General features: G+C 35.0%; 1 pseudogene; it reads right to left on the bottom strand.

Annotated features, from left to right (window-relative positions):
* Positions 1-5,757: 5,757 nt before the first annotated feature.
* LOC145723206 (U4 spliceosomal RNA) lies at positions 5,758-5,832 on the bottom strand (annotated as a pseudogene).
* Positions 5,833-6,263: the final 431 nt, after the last annotated feature.

Below are 6,263 nucleotides of genomic sequence, written 5' to 3'. Positions count from 1 at the left end.
GAAACAAAGGCATGCCTTCATCTGGCTTGACAGTGAATTATATTCCTTAACGTTTTCTCATTTAAAACCTTCTCCGATGGCTAATCACTCACAAATCAGCTTCTCTTTTGGTTCTGTTAACTGCTCTGATCTGACACCCTCATTTGCCTCTAGTAGACTGCTTCTCTACCATTTTGTGCTCACCTCCTCCCTACTGCAAAGGGGCAGGGTAAGTTCCTGATTGAAATGTATCCTGAGAATGAATTTAACAATACAACCTTTGTAAAATTACTAAACATTCCCTTTGTAGTAGTCACTAAGAGATGTTAGTATTTGGTAACATTTTGCCACATAGTCTCTCCAAGGTCTTGCCAAAGCCTTGGGTAGGAGTGGCCATGATCGTCACCATGAGGGCAGCACTGTATGAAATTCACTCAGGAAGATAATTTTTGGATGCAATACAACTAGAGAAAAAAAAAGAAAACTTAGTGCTCCACCTGCTATGATCCTGAGATTCCTATATTGACTGAAAAATAGGAACTGAAGAAATGAATAATTGCAGAGTTTGGGGTCAGGTCTTGCCATGGGATCAACATATTGTAGTCTCAAAGAGTATTGTATGTCTCTCATTTTTGTTTGTCTTTCAAAGTTTAAAAGCAATTTTAACCCTTTATTTCCAGTTTTTATTTTTAAAATACATTAAATCACACAAACTAAATACATATCTTAAGAAGTTATTTTAAGGTGAACTAGATAACACATCCTTATAACCATGTAGAAAAAATGAACTTTACTAGCTACCCCTGAAGACCTGCCAGTGTCAATGTGAACCCCTTCCTCCAAAAGCAGCCATTCTTCTGATTTTTACAGAATCACTTTTGTGCTTTTTTATTTCCTATTTTTTTCATTCAGTTGTGCATACCTAAACACCACTGTTTAGTTGTTCCCATTTTTAAAATGTGTTTTTAAGTGTGTGGCAGAATTCAATTTCTTTATTCTTTCTGGAACTACCAATTCAAATTCAGCATTGTAGAACCTTATACTAACATCTCCTGTATAATGTCTGTATATTGTGTCTTCCAAATTTAAAATCCTAGTCTCAAGAATACAAGGAATAGGGGCACCTGGGTGGCTCAGTCGTTAAGCGTCTGCCTTCAGCTCAGGTCATGGTCCCAGGGTCCTGGGATGGAGCCCTGCATCGGGCAGCCTGCTTCTCCCTCTCCCACTCCCCCTGCTTGTGTTCCCTCTCTCACTGTGTCTCTCTCTGTCAAATAAATAAATAAAATCTTTTAAAAAAAAAGAATACAAGGAATAACAAAATCACAATATCCCATTATTACTCATTTACTTATTCTGCAGTATAAACATAAAAGGACAAAAATACTAATCAAAATATCAACATAGTTATGGATAATATTTTAATTTTTGTTCATGAGCTTTCTTCATTTTCCTCTAATGTTTTTATGCTATATCTCTGTAGTCTGAACCTGCTAGCAATATATACAGTGCACTTTCCTTTTTATCTTTCATTTAGTTTATTCCTGCAAGTAAATATATGTATACTGCTTAACAACCTATTCTTGTGTTAGTGTCTCTCATTATTTTGGTTGCCTAAAGCTTAGACTCTAGAGGATTCCTCAGGGAGGGCTCATGGGAATAATAACCCTTGAATTCTTGTGTATTGATAATTATAAATCTGTGCTTTTTATACTTGAGAGTACATTCGCTTGATGTAAAATCCTTTGTTTTCATTTTCTCTTTCTTTCTCAAATATTGTAAATTTTAAGTACTTAAGTATTTAAGTATTTTGCCATACCATTGCTATTGAAAAGTTTGATGTTAATCTAATTATTTTTCATTATAAATCACTTGCTGCTTTTTTCCCTTTCTTTATGGCCAAAAGTTGCATTTTCCCTTAAACTGCAGTAATTTTACTAAAATGAAGTGTTCTTGAATTATAATTTTTGATGTTTTTTTGTTTTCCTTAATTTTGTTTTATTTTTTAGGGAACCCTTTATTCATACATTGAATCTTTGTTGCCTAGTTTCAATATTTGTTTCTCTCCAATCCTTTATATTTCTTTCTTAATTTCTGTGTTTATTTTCCATCTTCTAATTATCCTAAGTAATTATCTGTTGTGTTCATTCTTTGTTATGTTCTTTTTAGAAATGTTTTCTTTTGCTGATTCTTTTCTGAGTTCTGTGACCTCATTACTGAGTTTTTCTGATTTGTGTGTATATTGTTCATTCATAGCTTGTGCTATTTTCTTAATGTCTTTTAGCTCATTTTGAAGTAATACTTTGCAAATTTGATCTGATTTTTTGACAACATCTCTGTCATTTTATTTCATTTCAGAAACTTTCATTGTCCATAATGATATTATCATATTTCTTATTCTTTTCCTTTTAATAATTTTGTATTGGAGTTAACCTTGATATTCTCTGTTGCTTATTTTTTTATGTTAATAGTCTTTTTTGGACATTGAGAAAGACAAATCAGGCCAGCTTTCCTTACCTCACAGGGCTCCCTTTGTTGTTTTTTGTTGTTTGTTTGTTTGTTTGTTTATTCCAGTATATGGTGGCTTGCCTGCCCTGATGTCCTAGGTCTGTCCCCCTCCCCCAAGAATGTCTGATCTCCCGCCTTCACCTCTATTGTACCTATCCTGTTCACTTTCTATTCCATTTTGAACAGTTTCTCCCCAGTGTGGGGCCCTATGCAGGAAGAGAGCTATGGCAGTTTTGTGAATTTATGCAGCTACACGTCTCTGAAGGCATTTTGACTGTTCTTCCTATATACTCACCCATTATAAGAGTAGACAAACAGTTCTAAGCCTCACTGTTTTTTCAAGTTGACTTTCTATGCTTTCCAGTGAATACATGATAACTATTTTGGGATTCTCTTATCTTCAGGTCTGTAAGACGCCCTATTATTTCCTATGGCTATCACTTGAACAGATGCATGTGGCACATAGTTCTTAGTTCTTGTGAATATATTTAATAGCTGTTGTTTGTGGATTGTGTGCATGTTTGTGGGGATACTGTGTCACCAAATTTTGTTTTAAATGCTGTGCATGGGTTTTTGGTTATATTATCTAATGCTGTCTGATTTTAGGTGGATATTCAAAGAACTTTAAAAACTATCACAATACTACCATCATTTCTCCAAAATCCCATTTCTAAAGTGGAATATTCCTATTCTGATTATTTAGAAGTATTTTCCTGTATTTTTAATTTTATGTGCATTTTCCAAATTTTCTGATACTGAATAGGCTGAAAATTAAAATTCCTATTTGATAGTTTATATATTAATATTTTTGATCTGTATAGTGACTTTGCAATTTCTTGTATTCTTTTAAGTAAACATTTTTCTTTCTAAATTATATTTTATATATATGCACATATATATATTAGCCTGTTATAAATACTTTATATATTTTGCCATTATCCATTAAAAATACGTTCCTTTTATGCAGCTTTGAAAAAGTCTTTGTTACAATGAAAGTGAAAACAGTGTGTCCAAGGGAGATAAATGAATGCCTGATTTTATTACATACATCCTAAGGAAGAGTGATATGATAGCAAATGTCATTTTAAACATAAATTATGAAATAAAAAATGATAAGTATTTGAATAATTTCTCATTAATGTAAAACAGCATTCATTTTAACATTATTTTCTGTTTTATCCTTATTTTATAATTAAAATTATGCATTTAATACTCATTGAATCAAATTGATAATAGGCATAGAGAATTAAATAGTGAACAGTAGAGAAAAGAGTCTGCTTATAGTTGAGTAGGAGATACAGACAGGTAAACAGAAACTTATAGAACAATATTCCATTGTGAGTGTGTATATATATACACACACACTATTATATGCATATAGACATATCTAGATATATGTATGATATATGTATATATATCTCATATGAATATCCTCATTTCCCCCTCCACCCAGCCTCTGGCACCCTGGCAGTCACCACCATTCTACTCTCTACAATCTGTTACTGTGAGTTTGCTTTTTTTTTTTTTTAGATTACATGTACAGGTGGTATTATATGTTGTGTGCTTTTCTCCATCTAGCTTATTTCACTTAACAAAATGCCCTCCAGTTTCATCTATATTATCACAAATGGCAGGATTTCCTTCTTTTTCATGGCTGAATGATACTCCATGACGGCATCATTCATAATAGCTAACATATGGAGACAACCTAAGTTCTGTCAATGGATAGATAAAGAATATGTGAGATATATATATATCTCACATATCTAAGAATGGGAATCTATGGGGTGCCTGGGTGGTAGAGTTGGATGAGCTTCTGACTCTTGGTTTCGGCTCAGGTTGTAATCTCAGGGTCGTGAAATCGAGCCCCGCCTCAAGCCTTGCGTGGGGCTCCTCACTCAGCAGGGAGTCTGCTTAAGATTCTCTCTCCCTCTCCCTCTGCCCCTCCTACTTGTTCACTCTATCTCAAATAAATAAATAAGTCTTAAAAAAAAAAAAAAGAAATGTGAATCTAAAAAAGAAATAAAAAAGCATGCTCATAGAAACAGAGTAGATTGGTTATTGCCAGGGGCTGGGTGGTGGAGGAAATGGGGACATACACAGGTCAAAGGGTACAGACTTTCATTTATAAGATGATAAGTTCTGAGGATCTAATGTACAGCATGGTGACTACAGTTAATATCATTGTACACTTGAAATTTGCTAAAAGAATAGATCTTAAGCATTTTCACACACAAAAAGTAAACATGTGAGGTGATTGGTATGTTAATTAACTGGTTTATGATAATCATTTTACAATGTATACATAGATCAAATCATCTGATTGCAAACTTTAAATAAATACAACTCTATTTGTCAATTACACCTCCGTAGAGCTAGGAAAACAAAAAGGAACCTGTAGAGCAGAGTGTTGTCATCAGATGCAAAGAAAATACAGGAAGAACAAAAAGAAGGACCAAACCCAGACTGACCTCCACAGAAGGAGATTTCAAAAAGCAAGTCTCATCTAAACTAAGACGTAGAAATGAGTAGAAATTGGCCAGGATGTTATTAATCTATTTATGATTGAGAAAATAGCATGAGTAAAAGCCTAGAAGTAAGAGTGACAGTAATATTTTGGATATTTAAAGAGGATTGGTATGAGTAGAATCCAAAGGTGAGTGCATGTGAGTATATATGTGGGTAGCTGCTGGGTGTGGATTAAGAGGGACTGAAAGACATCAGACTGGAGATCTAACCAGGGTGACCCTTATCCAAAGCCTGACAAACCATGTTAACAAGTTTATGTGTGTATCTTAAGAGCAACTGGACACACATATAACAGTTTTATCCTGCCAAAGGTTATGCTGATACTTGCTTTGGGGGAAAGGTATGTCTGGCTTCAGGATGCAGAACAGATTGGGAAGATGCATTTGGTATAAAGCAAGGAAGCCACTTAGAAAGTTGTTTCTGTAATTCAAGGGAGATTTGATGTCATTGAGAACTAGGTAGTTGCAGTGGTGAAGGAAAAGTAGGTGGAAGAGGAAGTTATTTAAGAATTGTTCTGACCTTATATCTGAACCAAGATAAGGGGAGAGGTGAAATTACTGAATGTTAATTGCACATTGCTTAATGAAAGTCAGGTGCTGGCAGGGGGGATGTCAGGTTTCTGGCTGCAGAATCTCTATAAAACTGGTGTCATTCATGAGAAAGACTTAGAAAGCAAACATTTGGTGAGATAGATGAAGTATGAAGTTCGGAGTATATGGAATTTGAGATATTCATAGGACACCCAAGTTACTTTTCAATTAGCAATAACCGCGCCTTGGATAAACCTCATTGGCTACGATACTGCCACTGCACAAAGCTCAAGTTACTTTTCAATACTGTCTAGATATTCCATTTTAAGTGGGGGTTTTGGGGGCACCTGGGTGGCTGAGTCAGTTACATCTCCAGCTCTTGATTTCAGCTCAGGTCATGATCTCAGGGTCCTGAGATCAAGCCCAGCGTTTGGCTCCACACTCAGCAGAGAGTTGGCTTAAGGGTTCTCTTCCTCTGCCCCCCTCATGTGTGCACTCTCTCTCTCTCTCTCTCATAAATAAATAAATCTTTAAGTGGGGATTTTGAACTGCAGAAAGCAAAATTGGACTGAGGATATCTCCTTTGGGGTCATTTGCTTCTAAAAATTTTGAAAACAATGTTTCATAAGCATAATATATGAGTTTGCTCAGGAAATGTGTGCAGATTAAGAAGAGAAAGAGTGCCCATGACAGAATCTGAGGCATAGGAATATTTAAGAT

This window comes from Leptonychotes weddellii, chromosome 8, assembly GCF_054177405.1.
Source record: "Leptonychotes weddellii isolate Sample4059 chromosome 8, ASM5417740v2, whole genome shotgun sequence".
Classification (NCBI taxonomy): domain Eukaryota; kingdom Metazoa; phylum Chordata; class Mammalia; order Carnivora; family Phocidae; genus Leptonychotes; species Leptonychotes weddellii.
Note: the sequence above shows the minus strand (reverse complement) of the source record. Positions and strands in the feature narration are given on the sequence as shown.